Genomic DNA, 15,591 nt, shown 5'->3' with positions numbered 1-15,591 from the left:
AAATAAACCAAATGCATAAGTGAAACCTACAAGGTCCACAGGCCACAGGGAGAGTCCTCTGAAGGGGCCTTGACTTTAGGCTTGCACGCCCTGTGATTGTCCCTGGGGAGGCCAGAACTGAGCTGTTCCCACCAGCAGCACCAAGCCCGCAGAGCAGAAATGCACACTGGGAACAGAAGCTTCCAGCCTGTCCCAAGATGACAGAAGAGCCCCCATACTTCCGCACTTGTCATGCCAATCAACATAGAATGGCCAGGAGGAGGGGAACGCTGCCCTGAGTGCTATCGGCACTTCTGGTTTTGCCTTCCTGATGAGTGTGTTGGGGAAATCCAGCCCAAGCCCCGCTGCTTGCTCTTCTTTCCGGTTTCCCAGCCCTGGCCCCGCTGCCCTTCCACCTCCGACTTGGTTGCAGCTTAACTCCTTTTCCAGTCACTGAGTTGCTCAAATATCCTCCACTGAAAACCAAGGCTTCAGTAGTAGCATTGGCACCTCCTGGGGCAGCCTCTTCTCTCTCCCAGATCTTGGGACACTCCATCTGCCTCAACTCTGATTCCCCTAATAAGGATGCCAAGATCCAAGAACACTCAGAGAGAATGCGTCTCTCATGGTCATGGGATGCAAGACTCCAGTTCAGGAGGCCAGGAGGAGGTCCAGGAACCCCAGGGCCAGGAGGAGGTCCAGGAACCCCAGGGCAGCTCTGCCATCGGCTCTAATGATGGTGCTGGGGACTCATCAAGACAAAAGGTCTCTTCCAAGCCCTAGGTTTGCTCAAATCCCCTGTGTCCAAGTGGCCTTTTATACCACTTAGTATTTTCAAAAACATTATCACCAGATAAAAAAATAAACAAAAAAATATTAGGGGAAAATCTTTCCCAAGCAGTGAAATAAGACCAAATGAAACATAAAAAAATTGTCAGGGGAAATAAGCCTGCCACTTCTACAGATAAATCTCACCCAAACTGTTCAAGTTGGGCAATTTCCATAAGCCTGTATGTCCTTCCCAATATCACTTGGTTCTGAGTCTCAGATCATAAAGGTCAATAAAACCCTCAATTGGAAATCTCACCCCTCCCAGAATAATGATTCTCAGGTTCACTCACAGACAGCCCCATGGCTGGACAGCAGTGTTGGGCCCAACACATCTCAGCAAAAGGTTAGACTTTGCAAGCCCGATGGTCTGCATCTCTAGCACTTAGCACATAGTAGATGCTTTATAATGCCTGTCAAAGTATCTCCCAGGAATCTCATATGTATTAAATATAATTCTAAGCATTGGCGAAATCCCAGCATCTTTTCCAGATGAAATAAAAAGAGGGGTCACAGGACATTTACCGAGTTGTTAGCCATCAACTTACCCTAGGAAGCCCTCAAGTGTAAGCCTCTAAATCAACTTTTTCTGTAAAGGGTCAGATAGTAAATATTTCAGGCTTTGCAAGCCATATGGCCTTGGGCACATCTACTCGGTTTTGCTGTTGTAGCTTGAAATTAGCCATAGACAATATATAAATGAATAAGTGTGGCTGTGTTCCTGGAAACCTTTATTTACAAAATAAGCTGCGAGCTGAATCTGGCCCATCCGCCATATTTTGCCGACCCCTGCTCTAAATTGTTAGCAGCATTCAATTCCGTGGTGGCTGCTCCCAAACTCTCCCCAGAGAATAAGATCTAATATTTAGATTAACCTCTGAAAGTTTTACATGTACAACAATATCTGCATTGGCCTGTAAGAATTTCCACACACCCAATTAAAATTGCTAAACTAATTGAGTCTCAAAGTGAAAAATAAGTCCAGTAAGAATTACCATAGGATTCCAATTAGAATTACTGTATATTAATACTGGAAGAAATATACCCTTGTTTCATTTTATGAATGCTCTAATTTAATGTCACCCACAAGGTATAAAAGGCAGTCTTTAATACCCTCTTCCTGTGAACCTGAAATCAACCAACCATCCCTCTATTCATCCATCATTTAGTGAAAAATATATTGAATTCTTGCTAAAATTAGCAAGAAGGTCTACAGACCACAAGGAGTCCTCTGAAGGGGCCTTGACTTTAGACCTGCACGCCCTGTGATTGTCCCTGTGGAGGCCAGACCTGGGTTGTCCCCACCAGCAGCACCAAGCTCACAGAGCAGAAATGCACAATGGGAATGGAAGCTCCCAGCTTGTCCCAAGATCACAAAAGAGCCCCCACACTTCCACACTTGTCATGCCAATCAACACAGAAGGGCCAGGAGTAGGGGAACACTGCCCTGAGTGCTATCAGCACTTCTGGTTTTGCCTTCCTGATGAGCATGTTGGGGAAATCCAGCCCAAACCCCACTGAGTTGTTAGCCATCAACTCACCCTAGGAAGCTGCCTTTCTGGTCCAAGTGCAAACCTCTGTATCAGCTTTTTCTGTAAAGGGTCAGAGAGTAAATATTTCAGGCTTTGCATGCCATATGGCCTTGGACACATCTACTCAGCTTTGCTGTTGTAGCTTGATATTAGCCATTTTGTGCTATATAATGGTGCATACAACACATGAGGCCTAGAGAAGGTCATGGCCACATGATTAGATGTTTTATACATGTATAACCCACAGGGTTCCAGGGTGGTGGGGACACTAAGGGAGGCGCAGTCACCTTGGCTGGGGAGAGTTCCGGAAAACTTCAGGGAAGAATATGCCACAGAGTAGTGAAGGGTGTGGAGGGCCTCCCTGGGCAGGCAAGAGGGAAAGGACTTTCCAGGCCCATGAGGTAAACTGTACAAAAGCACGATGGTGTGAAACTGCGTAGTGTGTGTGCGAACTCCAGAGAACTTAGCAAGGCAGAAGAAAAAGATGAAAAAGGAGAGTAGGGGAAACTAAGCTTCAGGCACCAGGAAGGGTCTGCATCACCGAAAGCCATGCATGAACTCAGACTTTCTCTCAAGGGTACAGGGAGCCCTAGAGGACTCTTCTTTTCAGTTTAGATTTGCATCTAGCTAGACCTGATGCCGTATGGAGAGTCTAAAAGCAAGAACATCCAAGAGGGGGATGTTGCAGTAGGCCAGGAGGGCACTAAGAAGGTCTGAACAAGGACCACAGCAAAGGCGATGGAAGGCAAGAGGTGGTACTTAAGAGGGAAAAGCTCCAGGACTTTGTGACCATGGGCAATTGCACTATTGGTTCCAATTCTTCACCTCTTCTCCTATCCACACCCTTTGCCTTTTCACTTTGAAGCTCCTCCCACTGAACGGGCAGAGTATGGGTTCAGCCATGTGACTTGCTTGGGTAATAGAGTAAGGCAGAGGTAACACTGTGCCGTTCCAAGCTGGTGCCTTGAGAGGTTTTGTGTGTTTTTATGGACCTGGGAAGAAGAGGAGAGACACGCCAGCCAAGCCCGGCACAGATCACTCAGCCGCCAGTGATGATAACAATTGTTTTAAGCCATTGACTTCTGGGGTGGTGTGTTACCCAGCAATAGTTAACTGCTAAGTCACCAAGGCTTTAGGGATGGGAGGAGAGGAACGAGTCAACAATCACTTCCAGGTAATTTTATTAGTAGGATAAATGGAGATGCCATTAACCAGAATATGAAATATAAAGAGGAGGAAGAGACCTGGGGGAATATGCCAAGTTCAGTCTTGAATAAGCTGAATTTGAGACAGCTGTGGAGGAGCCCTAAGGAGACAGTCCACAGTCAGATACGGGGGTTTAAGGAAAATGGGAGAGGGATTTAGGCTAGAGATATAGTTTCAAGAAGCATCAGTTTATAGGGAGAAATTGAAGTCATCGGAATTGTAAGAAGAATGGCAGGGGCTGGGCGCAATGGCTCACGCCTGCAATCCCAGCACTTTGGGAGGCCGAGGCGGGCAGATCACGAGGTCAGGAGATCGAGACCATCCTGGCTAACACAGTGAAACCCCGTCTCTACTAAAAATAAAAAAAATTAGCCGGGTGTGGTGGCAGTCGCCTGTAGTCCCAGCTACTCGGGAGGCTGAGGCAGGAGAATGGTATGAACCAGGGAGGCGGAGCTTGCAGTGAGCTGAGATTATGCCACTGCACTCCAGCCTGGGCGACAGAGTGAGACTCCATCTCAAAAAAAAAAAAAAGAAGAAGAAGAAGAAAAAAAATAGCAGGAAAAAGTTGACCAAGGATGAGTCTTGAAGGAAGGCCTACATTTATGGGTCAGGTGCAAGCATTTGACTATTAAACAAATACACCCCTCCATCCGTCTCCATATCAGTATCTAGTATATAGTAGACACACCACAAGTATTTCATTAAAGAAGTAATCAGTCATTGAATGGATTGGTCAGATTATGGCCAGTCAATAAGAACTCTCACACACCAATTTTCTAAGAAAGTTGAAGCAGCCCCACATGCTCCTGGCTTTTGAGTAGAAAGAAAGAAGGGGAAAAAAAGCTGTATTGCAGATTTAGTCAGTAACATGTTATTTGCTCCATCACTCTACTCAAAAGCAAAGGTTAGGGATTGTGCAGAAAAGAGTTCACATAGTAGGGCCAGGACTGCTGTCCTTAGAAAGGGCTGCTTACAAAGCCGGTCCTTGGCTGGCATCTGGGAACTTGAATGGTAGACAGTTCTTTATCCTGATGCAAAACTTTGCCTAAAGGGTAAGAATGGCTCCCTGTGCTTAAACCATTTGCATGAACAATATGGTTTATGCTGACACCTGCTTTTCTTCTGGAAAGCCAGAACCAAATTTGGTCCATGCTAGACACAGAGTACCTAGTGACCAGCTCCCAGTAAAAACCCTTGGCAATGATTCTCTAATGAGCTTCACTGATAGACACATTTCACAGGTGTTATCACGACTCGTTGCTGGAGGACTTACGTGTGTCCTGTGTGGCTTCACTAGAGACAACTTTGGAAAACTTGCACCTGGCTTTCTCCAGACTTTACCTCACGTGCCTTTTCCCTGGGCTTATTTTTCTTTGCATCTTTTTGCTGTAATGAACCACAGCTGTGACAACAACTACATGTTGAGTCCTGTGAGTCTCCCTAGCAAATCCATCATGGGGAGAATCTCGGGGACCTCCAACACACATATCCTGTTTAACAATCACTAGCAAACACACTTAAAACCACCAAATCCGTATTCAGCAAACATATTTTTCCTTATCCTAATTTATATACATCATCACTTTCACCCCCACATATACAGAAATTTATATAAGACACATTAATATTAAAAAATTATTTTTTAAATTGATAAATCTCAAAAGAGAAAATTACAGTGACAGGCTGGGCACGGTGGCTCATGTTTGTAATCCCAGCACTTTGGGAGGCCAAGGCAGATGGATCACATGAGGTCAGGAGTTCAAGACCAGCCTGGTCAACACGATGAAACCCCATCTCTACTAAAAATACAAAAATTATCCAGGCATGGTGGTGGGCGCCTGTAACCCCAGCTACTAGGGAGGCTGAGACAGGAGAATCGCTGGAACCCAGGAGGTGGAGGTTGCAGTGAGCCAAGATCGCGCCACTGCACTCCAGCCTGGGTGATGGAACAAGACTCTGTCTCAGAAAAAAAGAAAAGAAAATTACAGTGACAAATACATTGTATTCATTTTCCTTTTTACTTGCCTTACTGTACTAATCTGTGGCCACCCCATTTGGTCTGGATGTTTAGCTCATTATTCTCCTCCCATATACTGCAGTAGATCACTGCAGAGCCTTGAATCCACAGGAGTACTAAATACTCTCGGGACAGAAAAACTCTTATATAGTTTATATTTGTCTAACTCTCATCTCTTGTAGAGATATACAACTACTTTTCAAATGTGGATGAGAGCTTGAGGTTAATAAAACATGGATCTATTTAAAAGTGCAATTGCATGTGTAGTAGTGAGCATGGCTATTTACAATTCTATGAAATGAAATAAAATGACTTTAAAAATATCTAATGGGCCAGGAAAACAATAAAAAGTGATACTGGTATTTCAGAAATGGTGAACGTTTTTAAAAAATATAAACTGGATTTTATCTGAAATGAAACAAAACCACAGGAAACTGCTGAAGGAGAAGACCCCTTCGAAGGGAGAAGTCATTCCAGAGAATTCCAAACTCAAAGGCCTTCAATAGAAGAAAGAATAGACTCTGGTCATTCAGAGGGCATGAGTGGGAAGCAGCACTCAGGGCAGCTGAATCTCTAACAAGCTTCCCTGATAGACGCATTGCACAGGTGTTATCACGACTCCTTGCAGCTCAGCCCCGCCCCTCTCCCCTGGACAGACAGTGTTGAGGCCAAGAGTGTGAAGCTGTGTCCAATGCGGCCAGTGAGGCCATTGGACCACAGTGACCACTAGGAAGGATGGGACGCCCAGGAAAATGAGCTCCCGATCAAGCCGTCACTCCTGAGTGTGCCCCACCCCTCCTTCATAATAGCCACAGACGGGCCACGGGAAACACAGTGCTCAGGTGTCCTGGAAGTGAGGACACATCAAAAACCCATCAAGCACTTACAGAAAACCGACGCTATGTCAGAGAGGAATCACGCTCAATGCACGGATGAACTAAGAGTTCAGTAGCACTCAGAACAGGCTTTCGAAGAGGAATAAAGTATCTCTTTCAAATTAATCAAATACCTGAAAAATTAAAATGTTAACCATCAAAATCTCACTAATAATATATGAAAATATTTTCCCTCTGGACATAGGTAGTAGTAGCATAGTATATGAAAGCAAAAACAAAATAGAACAAAGAGTAGACTTGATGAGTAAAATGAAAGCTTTTTAAAAATACCAATAAAATGTACAGATCTCCAGTAATTACAGTGAAGAAATAAGAGAAACAGCAAAATAAATAACATTCAGAATCAGAAACATGCCTAATTATAGATACGGAAAAGATTTTTTTCAGTATAGGAAAAAATTGATAATTTTATCCAATAGATGTTTAAATTTAGATAAAATAAATTATTTTCTTGGAAAATTACCTCGATGTACTCAAGTACAGACAGAAATTCTGGATGGATTAATTTTGGAAGAAATTGAAATAATGGCCAATAATTATACTTAAAATAGGCACTACCTTATGAAGATTTGGGGACCAGTTATACCGAATCCTGAATAAACAGAAAATACCTAATTATATGAAATATTTCAGATGAAGTTTCCATAGAATTTATCTCAATTCATTCTATAAGTTATCCATAACCATGATACCAAAACTGAATAAGTGTAACACCAAAAAAATCCCGAAAGCCAATCTCATTCGAGCTCTTAAATGTGAAAATGTTAAATCATATATTTGCATATCAAATGCAGCAATGTACTAAACTACTAATACATTATCACAAAGAAAAAATTTTCCCCAGAAATATATGAGCAATTGAATATCAGGAAATCAGTCATTGTAAATCATTACGTCAATAAAGTAAATGAATAAAAACATGAGATTATGTCAACTGATGGTGGAAAAGTATTTGATCAAATTCAACATTCTTAAGCCCCCAGTAGGCTAGAAATAGAAGAAAACTTTTTTAATCTTACAAAGCTAATCGGTCAATCACTCACAGCAGACATCACAGATAATGGTAAAAACATCTGAAATATTTTCTCCAAAACAGAAATTTAAAATATGAAGATGATTGTTATCACTCTAATTATACAGCATTGTACTGGAGGTTCTACTCAATGCAACAAGACACAAAAATTAAATAGAATATGTGATTATCAGGTAAAAAGAGGAAGATTTGTCAGCATTACAGAACATACACTCTCCTCTCTGGAAAATCCAGGAGAATCAGATGAAAAAGCATTAGAACTAATCAGAGTTTACTGAATTTGCTAACTTTAAGATTAAAGTTTTTAAATCAATAGCTTTAAATCACAAAGAAATTAACAGTTGGAAAAATGTAATGGGATAGAGCAGGACTTGGCACATTATGGCCCATGGGTCAAGCCCATTCCGCAACCTGTTTCTGTAAGTAAAGTTTTATTTCAGTATAGCTATACCAACTTGTTTATATATTGTCTGGGGCTGCTTTGAGACTACAATGGCAGACTTGGTTATCTGAAAGAGGGATCATATGGTCCGCAAAGCTTAAAATATTTACTATCTGGCCCTTCACAAACAAAGATTGCCAGCTCATGTAATAGGGCATCTCATTCTCATTAACAATGAAATTTATAAAAATACTCAGAAATAAATTTATAAATGAGTGGACAATTTATCGATTAATAAAAGTGTAAAACTTTACTAAGGCATAAGATACATTTTAAATAAGCTTGAATGGAAAGATTCAATACTGTAAAAACGTCTATTCTCCTCCAAATGAATCTATAAATACAAAGTAATCACATTCGAAATTCCAACGGGAGACTGTTAAACTTGACAACTCTAATTCCAAAATTTAAATGAAAAAGAAAATGTAGGACTTCCACTTCAAATAATGGCAAACCATTTTGCTTTAAACCGACCTATACGCGCACCTCAGAGACCAACAAAGATGGACACAATATTTAAAAGCAACTTTTTGGAACTAAAAGTAGATCTACACCTTGATCTAGCAATCCCACTACTGGATATCTTCCCAAAGAAAAAGAAATCACTATATCAAAAAGACACTTGCATGCTTGTATTTATAGCAGCACAATTCATAATTGCAAAGATATGGAATCAACCTAAGTGCCCATTAACTAATGAGCAGATAGTGTTTATATATATATACGTGTGTGTGTGTGTGTGTGTGTGTGTGTGTAATACTACTCAGACATTTAAAGAAAACAACAAAATAATGTCTTTTGCAGCAACCTGGATGAAACTGGAGGTCATTATTCTTCTTTTTTTTTTTTTTTTTTTTTTTGAGACAGAGTCTCACTCTGTCACCCAGGCTGGAGTGCAGTGGCACCATCTTGGTTCACTGCAAGCTCTGCCTCCCAGGTTCACGCCATTCTCCTGCCTCAGCCTCCCAAGTAGCTGGAACTACAGGCGCCCACCACCACACCCGGCTAATTTTTGGGTTTTTTTTTTTTTTTTTGTATTTTTAGTAGAGACAGGGTTTCACTGTGTTAGCCAGGATGGTCTCCATCTCCTGACTTTGTGATCCGCCTGCCTCAGCCTCCCAAAGTGCTGGGATTACAGGCTTGAGCCACTGCGCCTGGCCTGGAGGTCATTATTCTAAATGAAGTAACTCAGGAATCAAAGACCAAGTGAGAGCTAAGCAATGGGTACACAAAGGCATACACAGTGTTGTAATGAACATTGAAGACTCAGAAAGGAGGAGGGTGGGAGTGGGGTGAGGGATGAAAAACTACCTATTGGGTGAAATGTACACTACTCAGGTGATGGACGCACTAAAATCCTAGGCTTCACCACGATATGATTCATCCATGTAACCAAAAACCATTTGTACTCTTAAAGCTATTGGAATTTTTAAAATTAAAAATAAATAAATAAATACCTTCCTAAATGCATCCAAGAGCTAACAAGACAGTGAGAAATTATCACACCAAGATCTAAAATAAGATAGAAATTGAAAGAGGTGAGCCTGCCATTGAAGGCCGCCTTTGTTCCCCAAGCAATTACAAATCCAAAAGAAGTAATTTATAAGCTAAGACCCATTTTGAAATCTTTACAAGGCAAGAGGGACAGGGGCAGGAACCTTAATGACACACTCACACTAAATGCTGGGATACCAAAGTTCTAAGCCTAAGGAGGAACCAGAAGTAAACCAACCGTTACACAGGCTGCCTCTCAGTCCCAAGTTACCAGGTGTTCTAGAATATTTCAAACCTGAAATGGGATTAAGGTGATCTGAGATTGCTAGGTGATCTGAGATTGCTAGCACCTCCCAGAACCAAATGAAAAAGAACTAGCAACATAAAATATGTCAAAGCCGATTTGAAAAAGCACCAAATAGGCCGGGTGCGGTGGCTCACGCCTGTAATCCTAACATTTTAGGAGGCTGAGACAGGCGGATCACAAGGTCAGGAGATCGAGACCCTCCTGACTAACACAGAGAAACCCTGTCTCTACTAAAAATACAAAAAATTAGTTGGGCATGGTGCCGATGCCTGTAATCCCAGCTACTTGGGAGGCTGAGGCAGGAGAATCATTTGAACTCCAGAGGCAGAGGTTGCAGTGAGCCAAGATCGTGCCACTGCACTCCAGCCTGGGTGACAGAACAAGACTTGATCTCAAAAAAAAAAAAAAAAGGCACCAAATAGATATTATCAGCTAAAAATACAATGATTAAAATTAAGAACTTGAGACACAAATGAAGAGACAATTGAGATAATCATGTGGTTTTTGTCTTTGATTCTGCTTATATGCTGGATTACATTTATTGATTTGCATATATTGAACCAGCCTTGCATCCCAGGGATGAAGCCCACTTGATCATGGTGGATAAGCTTTTTGATGTGCTGCTGGATTCGCTTTGCCAGTATTTTATTGAGGATTTTTGCACCAATGTTCATCAAGGATATGGGTCTAAAATTCTCTTTTTTGGTTGTGTCTCTGCCCGGCTTTGGTATCAGGATGATGCTGGCCTCATAAAATGAGTTAAGGAGGATTCCCTCTTTTGCTATTGATTGGAATAGTTTCAGAAGGAATGGTACCAGTTCCTCCTTGTACCTCTGGTAGAATTCGGCTGTGAATCCATCTGGTCCTGGACACTTTTTGGTTGGTAAGCAATTGATTATTGCCACAATTTCAGAGCCTGTTATTGGTCTATTCAGAGATTCAACTTCTTCCTGGTTTAGTCTTGGGAGGGTGTATGTGTCGAGGAATTTATCCATTTCTTCTAGATTTTCTAGTTTATTTGCGTAGAGGTGTTTGTAGTATTCTCTGATGGTAGTTTGTATTTCTTTGGGATCAGTGGTGATATCCCCTTTATCATTTTTTATTGCATCTATTTGATTCTTCTCTCTTTTCTTCTTTATTAGTCTTGCTAGCAGCCTATCAATTTTGTTGATCCTTTCAAAAAACCAGCTCCTGGATTCATTAATTTTTTGAAGGGTTTTTTGTGTCTCTATTTCCTTCAGTTCTGCTCTGATTTTAGTTATTTCTTGCCTTCTGTTAGCTTTTGAATGTGTTTGCTCTTGCTTTTCTAGTTCTTTTAATTGTGATGTTAGGGTGTCAATTTTGGATCTTTCCTGCTTTCTCTTGTGGGCATTTAGTGCTATAAATTTCCCTCAATAGATGCAGAAAAGGCCTTTGACAAAATTCAACAACCCTTCATGCTAAAAACTCTCAATAAATTAGGTATTGATGGGATGTATATCTCAAAATAATAAGAGCTATCTATGACAAACCCACAGCCAATATCATACTGAATGGGCAAAAACTGGAAGCATTCCCTTTGAAAACTGGCACAAGACAGGGATGCCCTCTCTCACCATTCCTATTCAACATAGTGTTGGAAGGTCTGGCCAGGGCAATTAGGCAGGAGAAGGAAATCAAGGGTATTCAATTAGGAAAAGAGGAAGTCAAATTGTCCCTGTTTGCAGATGACATGATTGTATATCTAGAAAACCCCATTGTCTCAGCCCAAAATCTCCTTAAGCTGATAAGCAACTTCAGCAAAGTCTCAGGATACAAAATCAATGTACAAAAATCACAAGCATTCTTATACACCAATAACAGACAAACAGCCAAATCATGAGTGAACTCCCATTCACAATTGCTTCAAAGAGAATAAAATACCTAGGAATCCAACTTACAAGGGACATGAAGGACCTCTTCAAGGAGAACTACAAACCACTGCTCAATGAAATAAAAGAGGATACAAACAAATGGAAGAACATTCCATGCTCATGGGTAGGAAGAATCAATATTGTGAAAATGGCCATACTGCCCAAGGTAATTTATAGATTTAATGCCATCCCCATCAAGCTACCAATGACTTTCTTCACAGAATTGGAAAAAGCTACTTTAAAGTTCATATGGAACCAAAAAAGAGCCCGCATCACCAAGTCAATCCTAAGCCAAAAGAACAAAGCTGGAGGCATCATGCTACCTGACTTCAAACTATACTATAAGGCTACAGTAACCAAAACAGCATGGTACTGGTACCAAAATAGAGATATAGATCAATGGAACAGAACAGAGCCCTCAGAAATAACGCCGCATATCTACAACTATCTGATCTTTGACAAACCTGAGAAAAACAAGCAATGGGGAAAGGATTCCCTATTTAATAAATGGTGCTGGGAAAACTGGCTAGCCATATGGAGAAAGCTGAAACTGGATCCCTTCCTTACACCTTATACAAAAATTAATTCAAGATGGATTAAAGACTTAAACGTTAGACCTAAAACCATAAAAACCCTAGAAGAAAACCTAGGCATTACCATTCAGGACATAGGCATGGGCAAGGACTTCATGTCTAAAACACCAAAAGCAATGGCAACAAAAGCCAAAATTGACAAATGGGATCTAATTAAACTCAAGAGCTTCTGCACAGCAAAAGAAACTACCATCAGAGTGAACAGGCAACCTACAAAATGGGAGAAAATTTTTGCAACCTACTCATCTGACAAAGGGCTAATATCCAGAATCTACAATGAACTCAAACAAATTTACAGGAAAAAAAACAACCCCATCAAAAAGTGGGCGAAGGACATGAACAGACACTTCTCAAAAGAAGACATTTATGCAGCCAAAAAACACATGAAAAAATGTTCACCATCACTGGCCATCAGAGAAATGCAAATCAAAACCACAATGAGATACCATCTCACACCAGTTAGAATGGCAATCATTAAAAAGTCAGGAAACAACAGGTGCTGGAGAGGATGTGGAGAAATAGGAACACTTTTACACTGTTGGTGGGACTGTAAACTAGTTCAACCATTGTGGAAGTCAGTGTGGCGATTCCTCAGGGATCTAGAACTAGAAATACCATTTGACCCAGCCATCCCATTACTGGGTATATACCCAAAGGACTATAAATCATGCTGCTATAAAGACACATGCACACGTATGTTTATTGTGGCACTATTCACAATAGCAAAGACTTGGAACCAACCCAAATGTCCAACAATGATAGACTGGATTAAGAAAATGTGGCACATATACACCATGGAATACTATGCAGCCATAAAAAATGATGAGTTCATGTCCTTTGTAGTGACATGGATGAAATTGGAAATCATCATTCTCAGTAAACTATCTCAAGGACAAAAAACCAAACACCGCATATTCTCACTCATAGGTGGAATTGAACAATGAGAACACATGGACACAGGAAGGGGAACATCACACTCTGGGGACTGTTGTGGGGTGGGGGGAGGGGGGAGGGATAGCATTAGGAGATATACCTAATGTTAAATGACGAGTTAATGGGTGCAGCACATCAGCATGGCACATGTATACATATGTAACTAACCTGCACATTGTGCAAATGTACCCTAAAACTTAAAGTATAATAATAATAAAATAAAATAAAATAAAGAGACAATTAATGAACTGAAATATACGTTAGGTAAAATATTTAGAATGAAGTGCCAAAAGACAAAGAGATGGAAATTACAGAAAAAAGAGTAAGAGACATAGGGGATGTGTTGAGAAAGACTGACATGGGTTTAACTGAAGTCCTGGAAGGAGAGTAGAGAGAATAGGCTGGAAGCAATATTTAAACAAGTAAAATGGCTTTAAAATCTCCAAAACTAGTGAAATAAATTAATCCATGGATTCAAGACCCCAATGGCTCCTTGGCAAAATAAATAAAAATAAATGTACTCCCAGATACATCACAGTGAAACTGCATAAAACCAAAGACAGAGATAAAATTGAAACATATCACTTCTAAGAAGAAACAGACCTACAGCTGACTTCTCAATAGCAACAGTGGAAGACAGAAGACAGAAGGGTGGTATTTCCAATGGACTAAAAGAAAATACTGCCAATCTAGAATTCTATACCCAGTGAAAATACTTTTCAAGAACAATTTGAAATAAAGACATTTTTAGAACAGCAAACAACCAAGGGGCTTCACCACTAACCTATTTGAACTAAAGAAAATACAAAAGGAAATGATCCCAGATGCAATAGTAGAAATTAAGAATAAGGAACAAAAAAAAAAATGGTAAATATATGGATAAACCAAAATGAACAGAGTTTATTTTAAAAACCAATAATATTCCCTGTGAAGGTTTAAATGCATATAGAATTAAAATACAGAAGAACAGCACATGAGCCAAGAGAGGAGAACATGGAATAAAAGTATTCTGAGATCCTTACCCTGTTCAAGAGGAAAGTAAATGTACCAACTGATACTAGACTTCGATAAGTCAATAAAGCATATTGTTATCTAGAGAGATCACGGCAGGAGAATGGCATGAACCTGGGAGGCAGAGCTCACAGTGATGGTGCCACTGTGGTGGCAGTGAGGTTGCGCCACTGCACTCCAGCCTGGGTGACAGAGCGAGACTCCACCAAAAAAAAAAAAAAACTGTAGAAGAGTATATGACTTCCAACCAACAGAGGAGTAGAGCTTGAATCATGTACGTATGACTATCCTCAAGAAAATGCCAAAACATAGGTCAGGTGCAGTGGCTCGTGCCTATAATTCCAGCCTTTTGGGAGGCTGCGGTGGGTGGATCACATGAGGTCAGGAGTTCGAGACCAGCCTGGCCAACGTGGGGAAACCCCATCTCTATTAAAAATATGAAAATTAGCCGGGTGTGGTGGCACGCACCTGTAGTCTCAGAGGCAGGAGGCAGGAGAATCGCTTGAACCTGGAGGCAGAGGTTGCAGTGATGGTGCCACTGCATTCCAGCCTGGGCAACAGAGTGAGACTCCATCTCAAAAAAAAACAAAAAGAAAAAAGAAAATGCCAAATAATAGAAAATGAGAGAGGATTTGCCCAGATAGATGTTAGAACAAAGATTACACACATATTTATTTAAATGATGTGGTATAGGCATACAAATAGTGGAGTGGATTATGTTTATTTTTATGTCCCCCTAAAACTTCCTGTGTTGAAACCCTAGCCCCCCGAATGACAGTATCTGGAGCAGGGACTTTAGGAGGTCATTAGGTCGTGTGACTAGAGCCGTCATGACAAGATTGGTGCCCTTACAGGAAGAAACAGCAAACAGCCTGATTGCTTTCTCTGCTCTGTGCCACGTGAGGACACAGAAAGAAGACAACCATCTGTGGACCAAGAAAGTACCTTTTCCTCAACAAAATCTTATCGTGCAGACACCCTAATCATAGACTTCCCAGTCTTCAAAACTGTGAGCAATAAATTTCTGTTGTTTAAGTCACCCAGCTTATGGTATTCTATGATGGCAGCCTGAACTGACCGAGATAAATAGATACACGGATCACAGGAACGGAATCAAATCTACAGTTTTGTGTATATATGGCAATTTCATCTACAATGACAACAATAACGATATAATAAGGAATTAGGAACTGTTCTAAGCACATTTATTATTAGTGACAAAATACTATTTGCTATAAAAGCATTTCAAATTCCTAGGAAAGAAAGGACTATTCAATAAATAGTTTAAAGAAAACTCCACATCCATTTGAAAAAATTAACTTAGATACATAACTTGTACCATGCAAAAAATAAATTCCTGTTGGATAAAAATGCTAAATATAAAAAAAAACTATAAAAGAGTTGGAATGAAACTATGAAGTAATTATT

Source organism: Pongo pygmaeus, chromosome 19 (genome assembly GCF_028885625.2).
Source record: "Pongo pygmaeus isolate AG05252 chromosome 19, NHGRI_mPonPyg2-v2.0_pri, whole genome shotgun sequence".
In the NCBI taxonomy this organism is placed as follows: domain Eukaryota; kingdom Metazoa; phylum Chordata; class Mammalia; order Primates; family Hominidae; genus Pongo; species Pongo pygmaeus.
The sequence above is the reverse complement of the archived record's forward strand: the minus strand, read 5'-3'. Positions refer to the sequence as shown.